This window comes from Chelonoidis abingdonii, chromosome 17, assembly GCF_003597395.2.
Source record: "Chelonoidis abingdonii isolate Lonesome George chromosome 17, CheloAbing_2.0, whole genome shotgun sequence".
In the NCBI taxonomy this organism is placed as follows: Eukaryota; Metazoa; Chordata; order Testudines; family Testudinidae; genus Chelonoidis; species Chelonoidis abingdonii.
In genome coordinates, this window is record NC_133785.1 from 39,124,116 (window position 1) to 39,137,065 (window position 12,950).

The 12,950-nt window shown below is 49.0% G+C and overlaps 1 protein-coding gene across 1 annotated transcript in view; it reads left to right on the plus strand.

Moving 5' to 3' along the window:
- The window catches only part of FHIT (fragile histidine triad diadenosine triphosphatase), a 1,173,656-nt gene extending 1,167,993 nt beyond the window's left edge, over window positions 1-5,663 (plus strand). Inside the window, exon 8 of the mRNA XM_075073112.1 lies at window positions 5,544-5,663. The gene's annotated coding sequence lies outside the window, so the exon portion shown is untranslated. The remainder of the gene's footprint in view (window positions 1-5,543) is intronic.
- The last annotated feature ends 7,287 nt before the right edge of the window (window positions 5,664-12,950 follow it).

The window sequence follows — 12,950 nt, forward strand, 5'->3', positions numbered from 1 at the left end:
GGCTTCACTTGGCTCTGTTGCGCCCATGACTTCCTTCCAGCTGGCTAACCCTGTCCCTCTGTGCTCAGGCTTTTGACATTTTATCTCCATAATGACTGCCAGATTCCTGGCTAGCCAACTTCCCGGGCTGTCCACCAGACAGAGCAATTCCCCATTTAGCCACTCCTTCACCCTGCTCCCATAAACAGCTGACCCTGTCCTTTCTGCCTGCATCAGCCTCTCATTTCTCCAACTCTCTGTGACCAGAACTGGGTTCCAGGAGAGCAATTGGAAGGCTCCCTTAGAGCATTGAGCCATCTGTCAAAAGCCCAGCCAGGTCTCGCTCCTCCTGTGGACCATGTTATGCCATGGCAGGCCTGTCTGCGGGAGTGTGACATAGCTCCTTAGCCCAGAGTATTGTGCCGGCTTGCAATGGAGAGGGGTGAAAACCCAGCTTTATGTAAGGAGCCTATTTAGGAATATTGAGTGTGCTTCACATTGTCTGTTTAAAACAAGGAGCATGTGCACATAGATATGTAGGTGTGTGTGCAGGGAGGGAGCGCAGGGTGTGGGAGAGGGTGCAGTGTGCAGGAGGGGGCTCAGGGCAGGGGGTTGGGTGCACGAGGGTGCGGAGTATGGCAGGGGATCAGGGCAGGGGCTGGGGTGCAGGAGGGTTTCAGAGTGTGGGCTCTGACCCTGCGCTGCTTACGTCGAGTGGCTCTGGGTTGGCAGCGGTGTGCAGCAGGGCTAAGGCAGGCTCCGGCCTGCCCCGGCCTTGTGCTGCTCCCGGAAGAGGCCAGTATGTCTGGCAGTGGCTCCTGGGGGTGGAGTGGGGCATGTGGCTCCGCCACACGCTGCCCTCGCCTGCTGGTACCATCCCTAAAGCTCCCATTGGCCATGGTTCCCTGTTCCCAGCCAATGGGAGCTCTGGGGCGGTGCCTGCAGCTGAGGGCAGTGCACGGAGCTCTCTGCCCCCTCCCCCAGGGGCTGCAGGGACTTGGTGCCAGCTGCTTCCGGGAGTGGTGCGGGGCCAGGGCAGGCAGGGAGCACCATGGGGCTGGCAATCCCGCAGGCCAGGTTGAAAGCCCTGATGGGCTGGATCCAGCCTGCAGGCTGTAGTTTGCCCTCCCCTGGTCTATGTCAAGAGGGTACGGGAAGGCATCACAGAACAGAACACTGCTCCTGATTCTCACACTAAGCTTCATTTTGTAAATTTGAAAGATATATTTTTAAACAAACAAGATAAATACCCCAATGTGTTTAAATAATGCTCAGGCTGTTCCAAAGCTGAGAAAGGTCAGGGACTTCAAAATAAAAACTGGGATTAAGTCTTTAACACACAGCGCACTGTTCTTCCCCCACATTGGAATATATTAAAGGAAACTCTAGGAGCCTGAATTTTGAATGCGTTGGCTTTTGTCATTCCCATCACAACATTAGCAGTATTCCCACATAATTTGATGTATTTAATTTTACAGTAGGCTGTGGCATTACGCACTGCCTGTAAATATCTGATCACTGCAGCTCCTCTAGGATTATCTTATCGAGTACAGATATTAAAATAGAAATCTTGTCATATCACTGCCTTTATATTTTCACTTGGAGATTTGATTGATGGAAAATGAACTGCCTGGACTAGATCTAATGTGTCTTTTCACTGAGAGCTCTAATGCCAGAGGCTACAGGAAAAAGGTATAGAGTCATCAGAAACGAATGCTTTGTTGGAGTTATGTAGCTTTTGTACTGCAGATTAATAATGTGAATCTACTAGGGGTCTCTTTCCAAGTGTAAAACAGAGATGGTCTTTTTGTATCTCATGCCATCTCTTCCCAGTCTTAAAAAACGTCTTCCCATGTCTTCATGCAGTTTAATATCAGATGCTGCTTCACCAGCAGCTTAGAGACCTGAATTGAAGTTTTGCAATAGTAAGCACTTGACTTATCTAACCTACGAAATTTCTTTTTGGCAGTAAAATGGATTGCGAGCTGGGACTGAATGTTCCTGACTAGCTTGGAATATCAAGCCGCTATAGACAAGTCAAGGTTTCGATTTATGGCCAGTTAAAGACACACTGGTAATGCTGTTTTAATGTTGTGAAATTGTCATATGTCTAAAGAGCGTGGTGGTCCAGATCTATGGCTGTTCCCTGAAGCTTACTTAGCTCTTACACCAGCATAAGTCAGCAGGAGTAAGGACTAGAATGGCAATTCAGGAACACACAAGCTAACTCAAATCAGATGCTTCAGTTCCATGAAAGGGAAGTTATTTAAGTAAGGGCTTTTCTGAGGGAGTTTTTGGGGATTTGGCTCTGGGAGGGAACATTACCACTTTGGGCTGGTTAACTAGCTTCGCAAGCCTGCAATTCCCCTCCAGGGCAGTTGGTGCCCAATATAGCCCTACAGCCCCTGACTGCCGGCATTGAGAGTGACTTTAGCATTGGCCTCTCAGTGGGCACGAGAGGACGACTTGTTCCCCCAGCAATGATAAACTCTGGCCATCAGCGTTGAATCACTGAGGCTTTGTGATGCAGTAGCAAAGTGCCACCAGGGGGGTTGGAACAATTTTTATAGTCCGGTGGGCTGTGAGCCATTGAACCAAATTGTAAACCCTGGATATGATGGAAATCACTTCAAGCCAAGGGGTGCTGCAGCACCCCGCTGCACTCCTTGTTCCAGCACCTATGAGTACCACTGCAGAATTTCTAAGGATGTTGGAGAAGCCCCATGAGAGCGCAACCTGGAGCCGCTCGTTAGCCGGAGCAGGGCTCTCATTTGGCCTTCCAGCATGAACAGTGGCTGTACAGAAGGAAAAAATTGGACACTCAGCAGACTATCTCAGCATGGAAGGGATTTACGTGGGTAACTCGGGGGTTCCTTCCATACATTCCCTGGGCACTGAGGAGCGAATAGATTGTTCCAACATTTCACTAACAGGAAAGGTCAAAATCTGTAGTTCTGTTAAACAAGCTCAATATATTCAATTAAAATATACTGGCATTTTCACCAGCTCCTCACTGTCTTTGCGGTAGTTGTAATTAAACTGAACCTTATTGATGAAGGGAAATCTTTTAAGATGTGCTTTGATATTATGGTCTAGCGGACTGAGCCTGGGCCCGGAGGCCAGGATTTCCCAAGTCTAATTCTAGTTCCGACACTGACTCACTTTGTGACCTTGCATGAGTCACTTAACCTCTCTGTCTCTCAGCTTCCCTGCCTCTAACAGGAGAATAACAACACTGACTTACCTGTTAGGGGTGTTGGACACAGGATTAGCATGCGCTGTGCTTTGAAGGCATGTAGCCCCATGACACTGCCACATATAATTAGTATGTATTATTGTCCTATTAACTACAGTGACTTCCATCAAACTCTAGTTAAAGATTACCAGGCTACGCAGTCTCCTAACCACAATAACTTCCTCCCTCTCCAATGCAAAGTCACTTGGGGCCAGATTTTTAAAGATCTTTCAGCGACTAAAGACCTATAAACATCAGGGCCTTAATCTCTGTGCACCAGTTCCCTGTCCATCACAGACAGCTAATGCTCCTTTCCTCCACCTTCGTCTGTTTAGGTGGTCAGCTCTGTGGAGCAGAGGCGGTCTCTTAGTCTCTGTGTGTGCAGCATTTAGCACAGTGAAGCCTCAGTAATGTGCTCCCTTGGCTACAGAGCAAAGCTGCTTTCTGAATACGCTGACGTGCTGAGCAACAACAGGGAATCCACGTGTTACGTCCATGGCAACGGCGTGTGCTTCCAGCTGCACTGTGCATGCACGGGGACCATTGCAGTCAGCGGGCAAGGCAGCCACTGCCATGAAAAGGAGATTAAGCAGTTACAGGATAATAGGACTAGCTTGCTCCAGCTATTGAGTCACTCTTGTTCTCCTAGAAGCCTGGCACATACGTGTGCCATTGGCCATATTTAGTGACAGGTGAAACCTCTGCAGGCTTTGCCATCTGATGGTTGATTCTATCCATGTAAATATGTGGCCCTTGCACTGTAGTATCTGAGTATCCTCCTCCCAATGCCCCGAGAGCAGCAAAGCGTGCTTATCCCCATTAGCCACACAGGCACACTGAGGCACAAGGAAGATGAAGTGACTTAGCCAAGGTCACAGCAAGGGTCAGTGGCTGACCCAGGACTTGGTCCCAGATCTACTGAGTCCCAGTGTGGTGCCCCTATCCTTCCCTCTGCTGCTTGGTGGCCTTTTGGCAACAAGTCAGTGGGCTCAGTCTAGTTCCTAGTGAAGACGGGTTCACATCACATTAGTCCCTAGTGTGACTGGCACCAATTTCCACCTGTGTTGACAGCAGCAGCCAAGAGGCAGTGAGCTGGCTAGAGAGCCCCATATAATCCCAAGACATGGCCTCTCCAAAACAGGCCTGTGGATGGTGCAGCGGGAAAGTTTGTCTGAGGGATGCCAGGCTCTGTCTGCTGTGCCAACGGGCAGCAGTAGATAATGAATTGTACCGGACAATTTTTACAAGCAATACATTCACTTTCAAAAAAATGTGCTCACAACTGCAGGGATTAAAGAGCAATCTCTCCAGTGAGGAGTTCTTCAAGGGTTAGCCACCACACGTCCGACATTCCCTGGGAAATACTCAGCTAAAAGCCAAGCACACAGCTTAGAACATTTTCTCCCGCAAGCCTGGAATGCAGACGAGACCTAACAAAAGAGAGCCGCTCAAATTATAGAAAGGAAATAAAAATAATTACCTGAGCCAAAATAACTCTTCTAATTATGTACACAGCAGAATGGTGTTCATGGGAAGTGTTGATACTCTTAGGGCTGATAGCAGGGAAATAGAGATCCTAGAAAATAACACATATTGAAGCATTACTAGTTTTGTGCGGAAGAAGAGGGTGGAGTCAGAAATCAGGTGTGAAGAGAGATGGGTGGCAAGGAATTGGAGGGAGCATGTGTAAAACCCCAAATGCCTGTTGCCAGGGGTCTCCCTGGCAGCCGCTGAACAAAAGGACCTTTACAGAAGGGTCGCTAATAGGAAGCCACTGGCGCTAGCACCGTTCTTTTCTTCTGTAACTCTTCTGGGCAGAGGGGAGCTCTCTCATGCCTGATTAAATCCAGCATAATTAGAGAGACAAGTTTAGGCTCCTCTCTTTCCCTTTCTCTCTCCTTAATGTTTGGCATTTCCCCATGGAGGTGTAAAACAAACCATGCATTTGTACGGTAATAACATTGCTAGTGGACAGCCAATGATTGCCCTCTAGTGACTACAGCCAGAACAGCTCAGCTATGTCTTAGACCCTGTACTGCTAAAAAGACTTGAGCTCTAGCTACGAGTTCTAGGCCTACCAGCGCTATAAAGATCTGAATGGTCCTACTGTCGCTGCACAGGGACACCCAGGAGCTCTGAGGTGACCAAGGATTTTACAAAGTCAGAGACATGCAAAGAACAGGACAAAAATCTACACAGAAAGCATAAAACCAATATTAGATAAATTAATATGCAAATGTTACCCAACAGTGACCTCAATAACTGCATGAGAGTGTAAACTTCACACTGGCTTCACATTGACACAGATGTTTGTTTCTCGGGTAAACAGGGCTTTCCAGCTGTCACGCCGAGTCTCAGACCATCTCTGCAGGGTGGCTGTTTCTATACAGCAGAGATCTGGTGTACTGAAAGACGTCACCACGGAGGATTTATAAAGCATACAGCTCAAACCCCCAAATGCTTGTTTAACAGAGCAGTGGCTAAAACCTGCTTCCTACAGTAGGTGAGCATGTACCATCTGCATGCTCATCTGAAAGTGTGCTCCTAGGGTCGGCCCAACATTGTGAGCCAATGTCTGATAAAATGTCAGTGCCATAATGGACAAAGAAACAATCCCTTAGCCAGAACACTCCTCAGTGCCTGCTGCAGAGGGAAAATCACCTAATCCTCCCTCCCCCAACCCCAGCAGCTCAGTCAAAGCTTGGCAGGCTTCCTGGAGCAGCAGACGTGGTCCCTGAGTATTCTATGTCCATGTGTGCTTCAGAATCGGCACCTCTTAGTTCAGGGTCAGGGACCACCGGCCAATGAAACCACAGATGGAAATTAAAGTTTCCATGAGTGCATACTCCCTCCGTGTGCGTATGTGTCTCCTTTGTAATGAGCCTCACTGTTCTGCAAACAACATGGCTGCTGTTGCCACCTGTAGCAGAGGCCTTAGAAATGGAAGTGCACAGAACAGCAGAGGAAATACAAAGGCAGAAGAATTTGAAGCTAAGTATGCCACAATGTGCTCCAGGTTAGTTGCCAACCAAAGCAAAACAATCAGCTGCTGGAGTATAACTTACAGGAGAGGAAAAAACATCTAGGCTCAACCAAGAGCACAGTGGGTTTGGGGCTGGATTTTATTGGAAACCTGAGTTGCTGGTGGCAGCTTTGCCACCTCCCTAAGTGTAGAAATGCAAATCTTTTTGCCTAGTTTGCAAACTGGTGCTAAATGGAGTATTTAGGAAGAATGGCTTCATGCATTATTTTGCAATAAAATAGGTACTGGTTCTCTTGTGCTGAACAATGGGCATTTGTCCTAGCAGGACAGATGGCCCCATCCCTGAAACCTCCTATTTTTACACAGCCCAGGTAAAGGCCAGAGACAATTATGGGTCCTGTGTTCAGGGGGGGCTCAGGAACTGCTCCCTCCGGATGCTTATGGAAGTCACGAGTTGCCCAGTGAGCTTGCCAGGGGGCAAAGGGTGACAGGTAACAGCATCTTAAGGGAGCAGGAGGAGGGATTATACTAAGGTGCGCTCCAATTTCTCTTGGTATTAATCTGGCCACCATGACACCTCACCAATTTTAATGTATTTACCTTCACAGGAGGCAGGGCCGTAACTGAGGCCTAGAAACATTTGATGACTTGTCCAAGTCTATGTTAAAACAGAGAATGGCTTCAGGGCCTCTTGAAGCCTACTGCCCATCCTTCCTGGAATTCAGATGTCCTCTGGGCCACTCCCTAAATGCCACAACTTGGCCCGATGCTTCTAACCCTTTGTGACCAGCTGTTCGTGCCCCATCACCGTTTTGCCCTGGAAAAATCCTCCAATTCTCTGGATCTAAGGAATCTCCAGTGGCCTTTTAAGTCGAGCCATTTTAACTATGCTCCCTAAAGACCTAGTAAATTAATAAAAAGAGCCTGGTAACAGCAGCAGCATTGCTCCCTGGCCAAGGAACAAGTGATTTCTGCATGTGATAATGATAGCCAGAGCAAGGTTTATATATAAAAATGCTCTCTCTACAATTCAACAGTGCTTGGACTGCCAGCTCCTGGGGAGGCCTGGAGGTTAGCAGATGAGCTCTCCAAAGTTATTTGGCAGGAGTGTAGTGAAAACTCTATTTCCCAACTGCTCTCCTGTAAGCAGACATGTTTTAATAAAACACATCTTGTGCAAGTCAGCTCTGCGTGGAGCAGCGATACAGCGACGAACCCGCACAGCTTTGGTAATGAATGGTAAGAAAAACACAGGCCTCCAGCTTTACAGGTGACGCACGTGTACCGCTGGCACTGTTACTCACGGTAGCGCTTTGAGTGTGTCTATCTGCGGGGGGGTGCGGGCGCCTCACGAGCCCTCGTGTGGTGATTTCTAGCTAGCAGTAGCTGTTCAGGCCATGCATACCCTGAACTGCCTCGTGGCACATACTGAGGGTATATGAGGGTGAACCCTCAGTTCCTTCACTACTCAGTCATCTCCTAGGAATCCCCACAGGAGCGGGGAAGGAGGGCAGGACACAGCGTGAAGCACTACCATCACGTTTCCTTTCCCTTCGAGTGGCAGCTCCACAGGTGCTCTGTGCCACCTGCTTTCTGAGCAATAGCCCTCAGGGGGTCGGGTGGGAACAGGAGCTAGTATTGCAGAGCCAAGCGCCGCAGCAGACCTGACCGCAGGGAGGCAGGCATAATGCATTGCAAAACATATGGCCTGACGAGCAGGTAGCAGCGCTACTTCTCTCCAGTCCTGGCATGTTCTTCAAAACTGCAGGAAGCGTGGCCAGCGATGGGGTTGGAAACGCTCTGTGCTAACACGGTCAAACTAACTTGGAAGTAAAAGACAGAAAAGAGGCCTTGTATGCACACAGCGGCCGCGCTAGGTTCCATCTTGGGCTGAGGTGGGAAAGAAGACCCTGAGAGCAGCTCAGCCCTGTAGATCATTGGTGTCTGCCGGGAGGAGGCACAGGGCGTGTGCGTGGGCTGAATGGAGACGGCTAGCTAGAAATCTCCTCTCCAGGGCTTGAGAGGTGCCTGCACCCCTGAAGGGGCACCCCCATAGGGACACAACTCAAAGAAATATCAACTCCATTGTCTAAGTTTCTATGTATCCCCAAGAAGTCTTTAACTGGAGACCTAGCTACAGTGTGCACTGGTGGGTTGGACGTTTCTCCCAGAATGGTTTGGCTTGACCCACTGGGCCATGCTTCCTTGTGACAGGCTAGCACTGCGCTGCAGCCATTCCATGCTCAGGGCCAAATCGTAAGTGGAGGAGGAAAACCTATGGAAAAAGTCACGGGGAGCGGTGCTGGGCACAGAGACACCGCTCCCCACCATGTGCCACGAACAGGGCCAGCTCCAGGCACCAGCAAGCCAAGGACGTGCTTGGGGGGCAGCACAATTTCAAGGGCGGCACGCTGGACACTTCGCCAGTTGTGGTCCTGGAGTGTTTTTTTTTTCCCGCTTGGGGTGGCAAAAAACCCGAGAGCCGGCCATGCCATGAGCAGCACTCCAGCCCTGTGTCCCTGAGTGTGTGAATTGCAGCAAGCGGCGCAGCTGCCAAAGGTTGTCTGTTGAAAGGAGTGATTTGGGTGACATTGTTTTCCTTCTGGCCACCCAAACGCAGGCACAAAGCTGGCGAGAAGCCAGCCATTCACTCAGCTCCTCAGTGAGCACTGGCGGCAGATGAATTTTTCAGGACCAGCATTAAGAGCCCCCCAAGAATGAGCAGCTGGTGTGTCCTTGCACTCCTGCAGAAGAGCTACTGTATGGTGCTGCTTTTCTCTGGCGCATGCTGGGCTCTTTAATATACCTCTAAAGCCACTGGCATCCCCTTCCTCTCCTGACAGGTGCCCACACGCCTGCCCAGGCTGCCATATTTTCTTACAAGCAGATTAGCCAGTCAAATGTTCTGGCCCCTCTGTCCGAATGCCATGAACAGCCAGACATGCACACATGGCTCGTGTGGCACTGGGGCACGCTGCCATTTCTCACTTTCTTCGCTAAAGGCAGCCCAGTGACTGACGGAAGGATGTGACCAGCAAAGCGCCAGCCTGGGTCTGACAAGCTAACTGACATTCCCATTGGTTTTAAAGACAATTTTGTATTTGGCTGAAGCTTCCTAAAGGGTGCTACCTTTTGGGGGGATTCTCTCGCTCCCATAATAAAATCATTTCCAAACAAGATGCAAAGGCAAAATGTGAACATAATCTGCCCCCCTACACCGGGGCTAAAATGTGCCTAGCCGTCTTTTCCGTAGCTAAACACTGTCAACTCGCCCGGGGTCTCGCTGGCTCTAAAAGACTGGGGTGACGCTGTAACTGCTACAGCCAAGCATTGCTTTGGCCAGTGAGTGCCGCAGACAGAACAAGGCCGAACAGCGACGTGGTGTGTCAGTGACTGGGGCCTGTCAGAGCCAGACATTGTCCAAGATGCCCAGGGCAGCAGACCCCCTAGAACCTGATCTGCCAGCCCTGCTAACATCCACTTCCAGCCTCGCTACCTGGGCAGGTCTAGCCTGATGCTTCCCTGGTACTGACGTAAGCGCTAGGGCAAGAAGGGAAACATGAGAGATGACTGTTAACCAATCCAAAGCTTTCAGCCTATTTTAGGCCAACTCTTTTGTGCACTGGTTTAACCCACCATGAATCTACAATAGGTGCCCAGATCAGCCAGGAGCCAGTGTCCATTTAACTGTTTCCCCCATTTTGTGGTCTTTATCTGGTAGCTGGTGTTTCTAGGGTGACCACATGTCCCAATTTTATATGGACAGTCTCGATTTTTGGGTCTTTTTATTATATAGGCTCCTATTACCCCCCCCCACACCTCATCCCGATTTTTCATATTTGCTGTCTGGTCGTCCTAGGTGTTCCCCACTAATCTAAATAGGTGCCATATTTAGTCACTTATAGAGAACAGGTGTGCAGGCTCATCCTGGGACAGCTACCGGATGACTACAGCGTGACCATCATGCCGCAGGGTCCCTGTTTTAATGATGCAGGCAGTTGGTGAGGTAGTTTGCTGGCGGAGCGCAAGGCTTCAGTAGGGAATCCCAGGACCAAGGGTGCAGTGATCATGTGACCCACACGAACTCCCTAACCTGGGTAAAACTCACTCTAGGGCAGGGGCCCAACACAAGGCCTTCTGCAACTCCTACACCCCAGGCTGCAGTTTGGCTGCCATTGAACTCAGTGGGGAAAAGACCGGGCCCTGCACAGGTGCTCTCTGCACTGGGCTGAAATGCACCTGAAATGCCTACTGTGGAAAGCATCTGTCGAGTGGCACTAAATGTGAAGCCAAAGGATAGTGAGAGATTACCTGGCTTTACAGGACTCAGAAATTTGTCTAATCTCTGACCCCTGTCATGGAAACAGCAACAACAGCAGTCCCCAGAGGCCGGATCTCTCTGCTAATAAAAAGCCCTTTAACAGCAAAGCCGGCTCTGATCTCCTGTAACTGGCTGATTAGAGGTGACAAACCACAACCTAGCATTTGATTTTTGTCACCCCCTCTTTTGATGCACCCCCTCCTCTAACAAACATAGCGTTACATAATTCTCTGTGGAACTATTTGTCCTCCCCATATACATCGTGGCAAACTGCCTCAATTCCCCGCAGTTATCCCAGATCTGAGCCCACTGACACAAACATTTCCTCCACTGGCTAAGAAGGATTGAGCCAGACAACGGTTTTGCATGCATTCCACGATGAGCACAAGAAAGTAGCACTTTGCATGTGTCTCATTTAGCAACAGTTCTGGCTGCCTAACGCTTCCATGCAATGCCTTCTTCACAGCCATCCTTAATGAGCATGGCAGCCCCAATTTTAGCCTTATGTAGAAAAGCTTAATTCTCTGGTTCCAGATCAATAGCAAAATTATTAACAGACATACATCAGGTACAATTAAAATTGTGCCAATGACTTAGTCTGTGCCTCAAGGCAGTACAGGGAATATTAAGCTCCAATAATTAATATTAAGTTAATGCTTTTTTCTGCAGGGTAATACTGCAGCACAGAAACCAGTAGATGAGTATTTGCAGAGCTGCAAGCTATTATCTAAACCCAACTTTCAAAGTTATAAAAACTGCATATTTGTTAGCAATGGCATGACAGATCTGTGGTTATTAGAGCCACTCTACCAAGACTAGAAAAATCCTAAATAAACTGCAATAGGTCAATGCTTTGCCAGAAATATCAGCTGAATCAGGAGGTTGAGGTTTCATCTCATTGGAACATTACTCATTATATGCACAAGAGAACTCTACATCAGCAGAAAACTGTGCATTATTTAGAGCGGCTCCCAGCTAGGAACGGCACATGTTTCACTAACTTCCACTCATTGGAATGTCAGTCTTTGTATAGTTGTTACTCTTCTGCGCTTTGAACTAGCAAAGCAGAAGCGTGAGACTGATTTTGTCCTGTAATGCTATGGGGGGTCAGCACAATCTTTCCCGAACAAAACACTGCAATCAACGGAACGTCTTGGCAGCGAGTACTTTGCTAAATAAATGATATTTGACACTAGTCGTGACATGGTGGCAATAGAGAGCAGTAATATTTTCCACCTACTTCTGACTCTCATGGTTGGAAAAGTGGTCTTATAAATGAGGAAACTTGATGGCTATGTTAAATGGTGATCAGTGCTATCAGCTTTGTGCTAAAGAGCAAAATACTTACAGTCAGAACTCAGGAAGAGACGTAACGTCCTCACCAACAACTGAATAACGTCCCAGTGAGAAAAAAGCCCCAAAGAGAGTACTAAGAGGCCTAATTTTGCCTAACTTTTCAGCCAGAAATAGTGTATGACAGGAGAAAGGTGGCCTTAGTGAGCGGGTCAAATGGTATTTATGAAGAGCCGCTTGTCCTTTCCAACGCAGCTCACTCTGGACAACCACTGCTAAACAGCAAGCGGCCACACCATTTTTTTTTACACCTCCCTCCCACAACCACTTTTTACCTTTGTGTCTTTGGTAGCATGGTTGGCTCGTTACGTATGTGACTTAGTCATGGAGGGTAACATTTTCAACAGCCACTTTGTGACCCTGGCAGCTCTATCACCCACAGGGACTCTGAACTGCTTTTGACATTTTTTACTTGTATAGGTAACTGCTGAAAGCTGCCTCAGCAGTTCTTCTGCAAGCTAAATACTGTACCTCAAGCTGGTACAGAAAAGTTTCAATGTGTGAAGAAAAAACCAAACTACCCTGCCAATGGCACTATGTAACGAGTCCCTGACTGAAGGCAGCGGCTTGATTTGCCTCTTAATTAGGGCTACAGCAGTGTAGTGACCCCTGAGCTACACCTGAGTGTTCCCAAGAGCAGGTGGTGGATGCATGACTCAGCACTAGGGCACCCCCTCATGACTGGGCATAGGAGTGCGTGCCACTCTAATGCCCCTACATCCGCCCCATGGCCCGCCCATCGCTCCAGGCCTGTGAAGGGCTCGGTCCTCACAGCTCAGCTGTCTGGCCGGGGCATCGTCCAATTCACACCCCTATCAGGGTAGCTAAAGCACAACTGAAAGGTCCTAAACTTCGCAACACAAACCCCTTCCCCCTTCCCGCACTTGTCCTGGGCCCATCCTTGAGGCTGTGGCTTCAGCCCCACTTTGGGCTCAACAGCTCTTTTGTCAGACTTGTACACCCCCTTCCTGTGCCTGGCAGGGGAACCCAGGCCCCATGCCCCCACCCCATGCTCACGGTTCCAGCCCAGAGATCCTGTGTTATGCGGCTGGATCTGCGCCTTGAACTGCACTGCTGTG